The sequence below is a fragment of the Bufo bufo genome, chromosome 3, assembly GCF_905171765.1.
Source record: "Bufo bufo chromosome 3, aBufBuf1.1, whole genome shotgun sequence".
Classification (NCBI taxonomy): Eukaryota; Metazoa; Chordata; class Amphibia; order Anura; family Bufonidae; genus Bufo; species Bufo bufo.
The window spans coordinates 341,238,041-341,252,423 of NC_053391.1; positions in this window are offsets into that span (position 1 = coordinate 341,238,041).

Sequence of the window (14,383 nt, forward strand, 5' to 3'; positions counted from 1 at the left end):
GTGTCAAGACAGAAAGGTTTGATATGTTCAAATTAATAGGAGCCATTGGGAAGCTACTAGCATATTCCAGATTCCCTGAAGAGGATTAGGTCAGAGAAGTGCAAACCTCTATGCAGAAGTTCCCACCAGTAAAATGCTGATGTGGATCTGTATGGGACAGGCATGTGGTCCTCCTGTGGAAGGTAGGCTTTGGTAGAGCTTAATTATCCTCAAACCTTTACATGAAAATAGAACCTATACATCAAAAATTGCCTTCTTTAGCCTTATTTTCAATGTACACATTAGACAATAAATAGGTCTTTATATTCCAGTGAAGTATAGGGAGACCAGCTTTATATTTGCACAAATGTATTTGTATATCACAAACCCAAGTGATTGAAAGAAAAATGTTTACATTAGTATGAAAACTCAACAAATGAAACCACATAATTAAAAATATTACTTAAAGGGAACCTGTCAGCGGCAAAACCCATGCCAAACCGCCAGCAGTACCTTCAAGTAGCCAGCAGTGAGTTTCGAATGATGATTTTCTTACTGCATTCTGATGAGGTAGAAGTATGAAAAACGATCTTTTATCCTTCGTCCGCGCTATTTTCTAGTCAGGCTTGAAGTCAAGGGGGCAGTGGCCCCCTCCCCTGCCCCTTCTCCTGTGACTGACAGCCGGCTGTTTGGCAAAGCCAGCCGGCTGTCGGGCATAAGCGCTGTCAGTCACACCGAAGGGGCAGGGAAGGGGGCGCAGTTACCTTGACTTGAAGCAAGGAGGCTGAATTCCTGGATGTGGTCTTTCAGGTGGATTCAAGTGGACAGATAACAACTGTCCTACATAGAAAAGAAACTTGCTGTATTACATGCAAACTCCATACACACTGGTAATCGAATTAAAAACATACCAGTGGGTCAGTTCCTACGTGCTCGTCGGATTTGTTCGTCTGATGAGACTTTTGAATTGCAGGCGGATGACCTCAGAGAGAGGGGCTATGGCAGGCGTTGTATTGAAAGAGCCTACAAAAGAGTGAGGATATCTATGAGACAAGATCTTCTCCATAAGAAAAGAGATGGACATAGAAGTCAAGAGATACAACCAATCAGATTCATCACTGGCTACAGTAAGAAATGGAAAGAGGTAAATACAGCTCTAACTAAATATTGGGGTATTCTGTCACAGGATCCCCAACTACGTGGGGCCATCTCAGCGCATCCCTCGATGAGGTTTCAGAGGGCAAGAAATCTACGTGACCATTTGGTCCGCAGTGACTATGCCCGTAGAGAGGCGAACCCTTTTGGGACAAAGGGGTCCCCATGGGGGAGTAGGGAATGTGGGAGATGTGTCGCATGCTCAAATATGGAGAGGGCAACTCATTTCCACAATTCGAGCGGTGACAGGACTTATAAGATCACACACACTATCAATTGCACGACTACTGGAGTGGTGTATTGGGCGATTTGCCCGTGTGACCTTATTTATGTGGGGTTGACCTCACGCCCACTAAAAAGAAGGGTCAGGGAGCATGTTCTGTCTATCAATGCGGCACGAGAGGAGGAGGATGTGACACAGCTGAAGACCTTGGCTAGGCATTTTAAAGACAAACATGACTCAGATGGATCCTTATTACGGATCAGAGGAATTGATCGAGTGTTTATTCCAAAAAGAGGAGGCAATTGGAAGAAATTATTGGCTCAGCGTGAGACCAAAGGGATTTTTCTTCTAAACACTGTCTCCCCTAGTGGCCTTAACCACCTCAGCCCCCAGTGCTTAAACACCCTGAAAGACCAGGCCACTTTTTACACTTCTGACCTACACTACTTTCACCGTTTATTGCTCGTCATGCAACTTACCACCCAAATGAATTTTACCTCCTTTTCTTCTCACTAATAGAGCTTTCATTAGGTGGTATTTCATTGCTGTTGACATTTTTACTTTTTTTGTTATTAATCGAAATTTAACGATTTTTTTGCAAAAAAAAATGACATTTTTCACTTTCAGTTGTAAAATTTTGCAAAAAAAAACGAGATCCATATAGAAATTTTGCTCTAAATTTATAGTTCTACATGTCTTTGATAAAAAAAAAATGTTTGGGTAAAAAAAAAAATGGTTTGGGTAAAAATTATAGCGTTTACAAACTATGGTACAAAAATGTGAATTTCCGCTTTTTGAAGCAGCTCTGACTTTCTGAGCACCTGTCATGTTTCCTGAGGTTCTACAATGCCCAGACAGTACAAACATCCCACAAATGACCCCATTTCTGAAAGTAGACACCCTAAGGTATTCCGTGAGGGGCATAGTGAGTTCATAGAACTTTTTATTTTTTGTCACAAGTTAGCGGAAAATGATGATTTTTTTTTTTTCTTCTTACAAAGTCTCATATTCCACTAACTTGTGACAAAAAATAAAAAGTTCTATGAACTCACTATGCCCATCAGCGAATACCTTGGGGTCTCTTCTTTCCAAAATGGGGTCACTTGTGGGGTAGTTATACTGCCCTGGCATTCTAGGGGCCCAAATGTGTGGTAAGTAGTTTGAAATCAAATTCTGTAAAAAATGACCTGTGAAATCCGAAAGGTGCTCTTTGGAATATGGGCCCCTTTGCCCACCTAGGCTGCAAAAAAGTGTCACACATCTGGTATCTCCGTACTCAGGAGAAGGTGGGGAATGTGTTTTGGGGTGTCATTTTATATATACCCATGCTGGGTGAGAGAAATATCTTGGCAAAAGACAACTTTTCCCATTTTTTTTATACAAAGTTGTCATTTGACCAATATATTTATCTCACCCAGCATGGGTATATGTAAAAAGACACCCCAAAACACATTCCTCAACTTCTCCTGAGTACGGGGATACCAGATGTGTGACACTTTTTTGCAGCCTAGGTGGGCAAAGGGGCCCATATTCCAAAGAGCACCTTTCGGATTTCACAGGTCATTTTTTACAGAATTTGATTTCAAACTCCTTACCACACATTTGGGCCCCTAGAATGCCAGGGCAGTATAACTACCCCACAAGTGACCCCATTTTGGAAAGAAGAGACCCCAAGGTATTCGCTGATGGGCATAGTGAGTTCATGGAAGTTTTTATTTTTTGTCACAAGTTTGTGGAATATGAGACTTTGTATGAAAAAAATAAAAAAATAAAAAATCATCATTTTCCACTAACTTGTGACAAAAAATAAAAAATTCTAGGAACTCGCCATGCCCCTCACGGAATACCTTGGGGTGTCTTCTTTCCAAAATGGGGTCACTTGTGGGGTAGTTATACTGCCCTGGTATTCTAGGGGCCCAAATGTGTGGTAAGGAGTTTGAAATCAAATTCAGTAAAAAATGACCAGTGAAATCCGAAAGGTGCTCTTTGGAATATGGGCCCCTTTGCCCACCTAGGCTGCAAAAAAGTGTCACACATCTGGTATCCCCGTACTCAAGAGAAGTTGAGGAATGTGTTTTGGGGTGTCTTTTTACATATACCCATGCTGGGTGAGATAAATATCTTGGTCAAATGACAACTTTGTATAAAAAAATGGGAAAAGTTGTCTTTTGCCAAGATATTTCTCTCACCCAGCATGGGTATATATAAAATGACACCCCAAAACACATTCCCCACCTTCTTCTGAGTACGGAGATACCAGATGTGTGACACTTTTTTGCAGCCTAGGTGGGCAAAGGGGCCCATATTCCAAAGAGCACCTTTTGGATTTCACAGGTCATTTTTTACAGAATTTGATTTCAAACTCCTTACCACACATTTGGGCCCCTAGAATGCCAGGGCAGTATAACTACCCCACAAGTGACCCCATTTTGGAAAGAAGAGACCCCAAGGTATTCGCTGATGGGCATAGTGAGTTCATGGAAAAAAAAAATTTTGTCACAAGTTAGTGGAATAGGAGACTTTGTATGAAAAAAAAAAAAAAATCATCATTTTCCACTAACTTGTGACAAAAAATAAAAAATTCTAGGAACTTGCCATGCCCCTCACGGAATACCTTGGGGTGTCTTCTTTCCAAAATGGGGTCACTTGTGGGGTAGTTATACTGCCCTGGCATTTTCCAGGGGCCCTAATGTGTGGTAAGTAGGTAAATGACCTGTGAAATCCGAAAGGTGCTCTTTGGAATGTGGGCCCCTTTGCCCACCTAGGCTGCAAAAAAGTGTCACACATCTGGTATCTCCGTACTCAGGAGAAGGTGGGGAATGTGTTTTGGGGTGTCATTTTACATATACCCATGCTGGGTGAGAGAAATATCTTGGCAAAAGACAACTTTTCCCATTTTTTTTATACAAAGTTGGCATTTGACCAAGATATTTATCTCACCCAGCATGGGTATATGTAAAACCCCAAAACATATTCCCCAACTTCTTCTGAATACGGAGATACCACATGTGTGACACTTTTTTGCAGCCTAGGTGGGCAAAGGTGCCCAAATTCCTTTTAGGAGGGCATTTTTAGACATTTGGATACCAGACTTCTTCTCACGCTTTGGGGCCCCTAAAATGCCAGGGCAGTATAAATACCCCACATGTGACCCCATTTTGGAAAGAAGACACCCCAAGGTATTCAATGAGGGGCATGGCGAGGTCATTGAAAAAAAAAATTTTTGGCACAAGTTAGCGGAAATTGATTTTTTGGATTTTGTTCTCACAAAGTCTCCCTTTCCGCTAACTTGGGACAAAAATTTCAATCTTTCATGGACTCAATATGCCCCTCAGCGAATACCTTGGGGTGTCTTCTTTCCAAAATGGTGTTATTTGTGGGGTGTTTGTACTGCCCTGGCATTTGAGGGTCTCCGCAATCATTACATGTATGCCCAGCATTAGGAGTTTCTGCTATTCTCCTTCTATTGAGCATACGGGTAATGAGATTTTTTTTTTCCGTTCAGCCTCTGGGCTGAAAGAAAAAAATGAACGGCACAGATTTCTTCATTCGCATCGATCAATGTGGATGAAAAAATCTCTGCCAAAAAAAGAAAAAGGAGGGGAAAGGCGTCTGCCAGGACATAGGAGCTCCGCCCAACATCCATACCCACTTCAGCTCGTATGCCCTGGCAAACCCGATTTCTCCATTCACATCAATCGATGTGGATGAATAAATCATTGCCGGGATTTTTTTTTTTATATATACAAAGTGTTTGCCAAAGTATATGAACACCGCCACCTCCTCAGCTCATATGCCTCGGCAAACATATCTTTTACTGCAGAGGAGAAATCTCGTCTTGCAGCGCCGCATACACCGACTTGCGTGTAATCTGACAGCAGCGCAATGCTTCTGTCCGAATGCACATCAGTGCTGCAGCTGGTCGATCGGTTGGTCCACCTGGAAGGTAAAAAAAACAAAACAAAAAAGAAAAAACCAGGCCGCAAAGCAATAACTTTATTAACTTTAGAACAGAACATATTAACTTTTTTAAACTTTTTTAACTTTTTTACTTACCGGTAATTTTTTTTTTGTTTAGTTTTTTTTACCTTTATAGAACAAACCTCTCCTTCCCCATGGGACAATGTGCAAAGCGCAAATCGCCCAAAGATGTGGCGAAGTACGTTATGCACTTTATCCCAGGTGAAAGGAGAGGTTTGCAGCAGCTGTGAGTAAAAGGGCCCTAATAGCCCTGTGTGCCTGTCCTGTGAGATGCAATCCCTATGCTAGGTGTACCTGTGTGTGGTACTTCCGGAAACACTCTCCATAGCATAGGGCAGGGTGGTCCGGACAGTCAGGACAGAAATAGCGGGTGTCACGCCTTATTCCACTCCTGCTACAGACACGACATCTTTTTCGGGGTGACTGTTGGGTTGAGGTACCAGGAACGACACTGGGGAAATGTCGCTCGTGTAGATGGCTAACTACACTGGGGGATGGGGCCACGGAACCTCCTGGGTAAAGGAGGTTCTCGATGATCTCTTCCTGGAATTTGAGGAAAGATCGTGTTCTCCCAGCCTTACTGTAGAGAACAAAACTATTGTACAGCGCCAATTGAATTAAATATACAGACACCTTCTTATACCAGCGTCTGGTTCTGCGGGAAACTAAATACGGAGACAACATCTGGTCATTGAAGTCCACCCCTCCCATGAGCGCATTATAGTCGTGGACACAGAGGGGCTTTTCAATGACACGGGTTGCTCGCTCAATTTGGATTGTCGTGTCTGCGTGAATGGAGGAGAGCATGTAAACGTCACGCTTGTCTCTCCATTTCACCGCGAGCAGTTCTTCGTTACACAAGGCAGCCCTCTCCCCCCTTGCAAGACGGGTGGTTACAAGCCGTTGGGGGAAGCCCACGCGACTAGTTCGCGCGGTGCCACAGGCGCAAATCCGTTCTAGAAACAAATGCCTAAAGAGGGCCACACTTGTGTAAAAATTGTCCACATAAAGATGGTACCCCTTGCCGAATAAGGGTGACACCAAGTCCCAGACTGTCTTCCCACTGCTCCCCAGGTAGTCAGGGCAAACGACCGGCTCCAGGGTCTGATCTTTTCCCTCATAGATCCGAAATTTGTGGGTATAGCCTGTGGCCCTTTCACAGAGCTTATACAATTTGACCCCATACCGGGCACGCTTGCTTGGGATGTACTGTTTGAAGCCAAGGCGCCCGGTAAAATGTATTAGGGACTCGTCTACGCAGATGTTTTGCTCGGGGGTATACAAATCTGCAAATTTCTGGTTGAAATGGTCTATGAGGGGCCGAATTTTGTGGAGCCGGTCAAAAGCTGGGTGGCCTCTGGGACGGGAGGTGGTGTGGTCGCTAAAATGCAGGAAACGGAGGATGGCCTCAAATCGTGCCCTGGACATAGCAGCAGAGAACATGGGCATGTGATGAATCGGGTGCGTTGACCAATATGACCGCAATTCATGCTTTTTTGTCAGGCCCATGTTGAGGAGAAGGCCCAAAAAAAATTTAATTTCGGAAACTTGGACTGGTTTCCACCGGAAAGGCTGGGCATAAAAGCTTCCCGGGTTGGCGGATATAAATTGTGTGGCATACTGGTTTGTCTCTGCCACGACTAAGTCCAAGAGCTCCGCAGTCAAGAACAGCTCAAAAAATCCCAGGGCCGAACCGATTTGAGCCGTCTCAACCCGAACTCCAGACTGGGCGGTGAAAGGGGGAACTACAGGTGCGGCTGAAGTTGGTGACTGCCAATCAGGGTTTGCCAGCACCTCAGGGATTCTAGGGGCTCTACGGGCCTGTCTGTGCGGTGGCTGCGACGGGGTAACTACTGCACGTGCCACAGTACCAGCTTCAACTGCCCTTCTGGTGCTCGCCACGTCACCATGTTGTACGGCAGTGCTGGTACTAGGTCCAGGGAGGGCTGCGCTGCTGGTGTATGCCTCACCACGTGATCCGGCAGCGACAGCCCCACTCTGCTGCTCTTGAAGCGGATCCTGCATAACCTGTGGTCTAGCGACACGGGGCCGGGTACGCCTGGTGCTGCCAGGGACCTCCACCTCCTCGTCCGAACTTTGGGTCAGAGAGCCACTGCTTTCCACAGGTTCATATTCTGACCCGCTAGATTCATCAGATGAGGGTTCCCACTCCTCATCCGACTGGGTCAGAATCCTGTAGGCCTCTTCAGAAGAATACCCCCTGTTTGACATTTTGGACTACTAAATTTAAGGGTATTCCCTGAGACTACCCAAGAAAAAAAGCAAGCCTGTCTTACAAAGGGGAGGCTAGCGAAGTACCGGAGGCCGCTGCGGTTGATAAAAAATATCAAAACTGATTTTTTTATCGCCGCAGTGCGTGTAAAATGAATGTGCAGTGATCAAAAAATATATATTTTTTGTCACTGCGGTGGGGCGGGCGTGGGTGAACGCACGTGTGGGCGACCGATCAGGCCTGATCGGGCAAACACTGCGTTTTGGGTGGAGGGCGAACTAAAGTGACACTAATACTATTATAGATCTGACCGTGATCACTTTTGATCACTTACAGATACTATAAAAGTACAAATGCTGATTAGCGATACGCTATTCAGCGAATAAAAGTGACTGCGGTGCGGTGGGGTGGGCGCTAACTGACGCTAACTACCTAACCAAGGGGCCTAAACTATCCCTAAAACCTAACAGCCAATACTAGTGAAAAAAAAAAAGTGACAGTTTACACTGATCACTTTTTTTCCTTTCACTGGTGATTGACAGGGGCGATCAAAGGGGTGATCAAAGGGTTAATTGGGGTGCAGGGGGGTGATCAGGGGCTACAGTGAAGTGTTTGGTGTACTCACAGTGATGTCTGCTTCTCTGCTGGATCCAACCGACGAAAAGGACCAGCAGAGGAGCAGAGAAGCCATATAACAGATCATATTTACTAATATGATCTGTTATATGGCTTGTGATTGGATTTTTTAAAAATCGCCAGCCTGCCAGCCAATGATCATTGCTGGCAGGCTAGTGACGAACTTCTTCTTTAACTTTTGCCGGCCCGCGATGCGCATGCGCGGGCCGGCTTGGAGCGAAATCTCGCGTCTCGCGAGATGACGCGTATATGCGTGACTGTGCGCAGCGCTGCCACCTCCGGAACGCGAATCTGCGTACAGCGGTCCGGAGGTGGTTAATGAGAGCATTAGTTATGCCCCATTCATATAGATAGGGGGCTTTGGTTTGGGATGTCCCTGAGTTCTGTTTTCTGTGCCTTCGACTCTACTACATTATGGTGCCCTGCGGTCTGTTTGTCCAAACCGACATGTAGTTGTGTTTCTTTTTCATAATGTACATATTGTGTACTTTTAACAGTTTGTATACATATACTACTAGTTACTCATGACCATTTCTATATATTCCAGATTTGGGGACATTTTCTGGATGGGGATGCCAAGAATAATCCTTTGTACCTCTGCTTGAGATGTGGGACTTTCGCGTGATCATGGGACTTATATGTTCCCCTTATGTCTATATCTCATGTCTATATTTTATCTATATATTTATAATCGCAAAATCAAGGCTATAATCAACTTGGGATATACAATATTGCTACTATTGATATCTGGATATATTTAATTTTCTACACGGTTTTATTTCACTGCATGTCACTTGCACTTAGCACTTTTCACGGCACTTGCACTTTTTCGTAGCACAACTTGTTTATCTTAATATTTTAGCATTAAGTTTCTATATGTGTCACAATGAATTTATAATCATTATTTATATTTGATTATTTATATATGTACATATTACACTGGAGCACCTCATAGTGCATAATGTGTCAAAAGAAGTTATCATGTATGAATACTGATGTCCTTTGATTGTTGGTCACCCATGCAAATATATTGGCTAGTATGCTGTGTATTTAGCACGATTCATAAAGTATTTTACTATTTAAGATTTATCACACGCTGGTTTTGTTAACTCCACTCTCTATTACAATGTATTTATAATACTATACCTATGTGGACACATGTCAGTGGCGAGATTCCGTTTCCTTGGTTAGAGATGGTTCGGGTGTGATCATGTGACCTGCTTGGTGATGTCACAGTCACATGACCGCGGTCGGGTGAAACTGTCTCGCGCGTATTCTCGCGCGATTCGTTTGCTTGAGCGAGGTCCCGCGAGATTTACTGCCGGGTGACGCCGCGGTCACGTGACTGCGGTCGGGGGAGGCTGTCTCGTGCGTAGTCTCACGAGATTAGCTACAGAGTGATCAGTGATGTAACATTGGGGGAGGGACACTTGCGGTCAGGAGGATGCGATGACGATAGGTGGCGTCACTGCACCGGTCTCGCGGGATTCCGCCCGAGATAAGCGGAGTTGACCCATTGGTCCATCTACAGGTGTCCCACATATTGAATTAGCTTCTGGGTATATAATGTGGCTAAGTGTATAAATCAGATACACCCCTTGAAGAAGCGGAGCGAAACGTACGTCGGGGTGTGCTCACAGCTGACTGAAGGTTGGATCCCTGTGCTTTACCATTTCCCAGGTATTTTCTGTCCCTTTTCCTTTTATCTGCCTGTAGCTTTTATCTATTTATGGTTTCCTACTGGTACCTTGTATGGAGTTTTGCACACAAGGCATTTGGGATTACGAGATAGTTTCCAGGAGATCATTGGTATACTATTTGTTATTGTTCATTTGCCCTTGTGCTGAGCAAGCTTAGACATTGGGATCTTATACCTTGTCAGTCAGCAGGTGAGCTACTTCATGCAACACTACCTGTATTGCTGCTTTACCTTTTAGATATTTGTCTCTAATCATGTGTTGTAATTATTTGTCTTTAATTACCTAATAAAGTTTCATATTTTTTGTATGTGTGTCCCTACCATTTTTTTGTTTTTTTAGGTCAAGGGGGCAGTGGCCCCCTTCCCTGCCCCTTCTCCTGTGACTGACAGCCGGCTGTTTGGCAAACCCAGCCGGCTGTTTGGCAAACCCAGCCGGCTGTCGGGCATAAGCGCTGTCAGTCACAGCGAAAGGGCAGGGAAGGGGGCGCAGTTACCTTGACTTGAAGCAAGGAGGCCGCTGCCCCCCTTGACTTCAAGCCTGACTGGAAAACTGCACGGATGGAGGATAAAATAATGTTTTTCATACTTCTGCCTCATCAGAATGCAGTAAGAAAATCATTATTCAAAGCTCACTGCTGGCTACTTGAAGGTACTGCTGGCAGTTTGGGATGGGTACTGCCGCTGACAGGTTCCCTTTAAATGTCTTTTCCAATAGTAAACAATTGATGACCTATCCTCAGGATACGCCATCAATATCAGATTGGTGGGAGTCCAACTCCCTTGACCTTCACTGATCACCTGTTTGAAGAGGCCGCAGCTCTCCAATGAGTGTTGCGGCCTCCTTGTAAGTCAATGACAATGTCCATAAATCACATGGCCTACTTGCAGCTCAGTCCCAATCAAATTTGTAGGTCTAAACTGCAATACAAAGCACATCCACTATATAATTTATGACATTGTGCTTAGTATGCTGTAAGGAGTTTGCAGTGCTCTCCTCAGTGGCCTCTTCAAACTGTTGATTTGTGGCTTGCTAGGAGTCAGGCTCCTTCAACTAGATATTCATAGGTATGAGCAAATTGATTTTAAACAAGTCAAACTGATTTACAATTTTCCCTAAAACTGGCTTCTGGGCGAATCTGAAACGTTAGTGATTTGATTTGGGTGAATCCTACAGAATGGCACCTGCAATTTCACAGATCAACAGAAAGTAGGAGAATCATGTGACCCTGGGCAGGTTTAGGGCCATAACTTTTCCGTAATGTCTTGCAGCCAGCCTCAGCCAATCAGGAGGGACGATATTGACATGAGACAGCAGTAAAAGCTTTGGGGGAGTTTTTTCAAAACTGGCGTAAACTAGAACTGGATTAGTTGCCCAAAGAGACCAATCAGATTCCACCTTTCATTTTCCAAAGGAGCTCTGAAAAATAAAAGGTAAAATCTGATTGATTGTTATGGGCAACTTAACCATTTTTTTTTAAAGCAGTTTTGATCACTCTCCCCCTTTATCTTAAGACACACAATGAAGTTAGTTTAGGGTCAAATAGGGACAGTGATGGGGAAAATAATAGGAATACCTAATTGATAGAGAGAGAGGGAAGTTTTAGCAAGGCACACAATAGGATCTGTATAGTGTGTTTTTTACTTGGCAGCATCAATTTCCATCCACTGAGGCTCAGCTTGAGTCACACATCAATTTTTAAAGCTCCAGTAGTACTAAATTAGTACTTAGCATTAGTTAGTTAGTGAAAGAGAATGTAGAGTTTGCAGTAAAGAAGGAAAGTTGTATGTGTGAAAGCTCTGCAGGGGCAGACCTACGGGGAAGGGCCTAGCCCCTCAGTGCACCTCAGCTCCTTAGAGTTCTAGTGATGGACATGCCGCTCGGTACCCTGAAGCCATTGTTTGCAAAGAGCAGGGGTGGGTAATAGTGATGAATGAACATCTTTCGGGACGGGTCGCGAACGTGATCGCGTGAACGTGATCAAACCGCAAGTTCATTTTACTGGCAGGCGAACTTGAAAAACCTTCATCCAAGAAATAATTACTAGAAGTGCACAAATAGTCCCACAACATGGACAGTGACATACCAGATGTATTATTCGAATTTGCGATCTCCATCCATTATTTTTTTCAATGCGAAATATCGGCCATATAATTTTCGCATGCGCAAATGAACTATACAGTACCGAAATGCACTATAAAGAAAGTATATTGGTATATAACACCCTGCTTCAATACGTTTTTTTGGGGGGGGACTGGTATATCACACCAGTAGAAATTATTTGTTCCAATAACGCTTGTCCCTCTATATACCTGCAGTATCGCAGCAGAACCGCACACAACTGCTGCACAATACAAATGCACTATAATATACTTTCTAACATAGAAAGTATATTATACAGTCCTGATCAAAAGTTTAAGACCACTTAAAAAATGGCAAAAAATCATATTTTACATTGTTGGATCTTAACAAGGTTCCAAGTAGAGCTTCAACATGCAACAAGAAGAAATGAGAGTGAGACAAAACATTTTTTGAGCATTCAATTAATTGAAAATAACGATTAAACTGAAACAGGCTGTTTTTCAGCTGATTCAAATTTTAGGACCACATGCCTTTAAAAGGCCAAATCTGTGCAAAGATGTGGATTCATTGTCATTTTCTGTCAGGTAGTCACACGTTGTGATGGCAAAGGCAAAAAAACTCTCCCTTTTTGAACGTGGTCAGGTTGTTGAACTGCATAAGCATGGTCTCTCACAGCGCGTCATCGCTGCTGAGGTGGGACGCAGTAAGACATTTGGAATTTCTTAAATGATCCTGAGGGTTATGGAACCAAAAAGTCAAGTGGAAGACCCAAAAAATGTCATCAGCACTGAGCCGAAGGATCCAATTGGCTGTCCGTCAAGACACTGGACGATCCTCGACCCAAATTAAGGCCCTTACTGGTGCCTACTGCAGCCCCATAACCATCAGACGGCATCTGAGACTGAAGGGCTTCAAAAACAAAAAACGTCTTCAGAGACCTCGTCTTCTTGAACGCCACAGAACTGCTCGTTTGGACTTTGCAAGAGAGCACCAAACATGGGACATTCAAAGGTGGAAGAAAGTTTTATTCTCTGATGAAATTTTTTTTTACCTTGATGGTCCTGATGGTTTTCAACATTACTGGCATGACAAGCAAATCCCACCTGAGATGTTTTCTACGCGCCACAGTGGAGGGGGCGCCATAATGGTTTGGGGTGCTTTTTCCTTCAGTGGAACAATGGAGCTTCAGGAAGTGCAGGGGCATCAAACGGCCGCTTGCTATGTCCAGATGTTGCAGAGAGCATTCCTCATGACTGAGGGCCCTCGTCAGTACACAATGCCCGCAGGACAAGGGACTTCTTCCAGGAGAATAACATCACTCTTTTGGCCCATCCTGCGTGTTCCCCTGATCTAAATCCAATTGAGAGCCTTTGGGGATGGATGGCAAGGAAAGTTTACAAAAATGGACAACAGTTCCAGACAGTAGATGGCCTTCGTGCGGCCGACTTCACCACTTGAAGAAATGTTCGCACTCACCTCATGGAAACGCATCAAGCATGCCAAAACGAATTTTGGAAGTGATAAGCAATAACGGCGGAGCTACTCCTTACTGAGTTCATGTTTGGAAGTTGGATTTCTGTTTTGGGGGGGTTTAGTTTTTTTTTGGAGGTGTGGTCCTAAACTTTTGATCAGCTGAAAAACAGCCTGTTTGGAACCTTGTTATGATCCAGCCATGCTAAATATGATTTTTTGCCATTTTTCAAGTGGTCTTAAACTTTTGATCAGGACTGTAACATTGTACATGGAAGGCAATCCATTAGAATATACATAAAGATAAAACGTAACCTTTATTAATGTTACTATGAGGGTCCATTCACACGTCCGTAAGTGTTTTGCGGATCCGCAAAACACGGACATCGGCAATGTGCATTCCACTATTTGCGGACCGCACATTGCCGGCACTATTATAGAAAATACTTAATCTTGTCTGCAATTGCGGACAAGAATAGGACATATTCTATTTTTTTGCTGAAGCGGAAGCACGGATGCGGAAGTGCGGATCCACAAATGCGGTTGCGGACATTCCGGCCCCATTGAAAATGAATAGGGCTGCACCCGTTCCGGAAAAATTGCGGAACGGATGCGGACCCATTTTGCGGACGTGTGAATGGAAAAGATATCCCTAAAAATGAAAATAAATTAAATTATTAAAGTTAGGCAAAAAGCATTGATGTGGTAGGCAATAACAAGTTCTCGGCGGCACTAAATCAGGTGCTCGGCGGCACCAAATCAGAAACCATATGTCCTACCACAATCCGGGGATTCCAGTGCACATCCATGGATCCCGGAGGGAAAGCAAAAAACATCTATCCCTGGGCTAGATGATGATGTAGTATTGAAGGACAGGGTAGGCAAAGAACTGTCCCTGATATTTCCCTACAGGGGGGTGCTATTCTG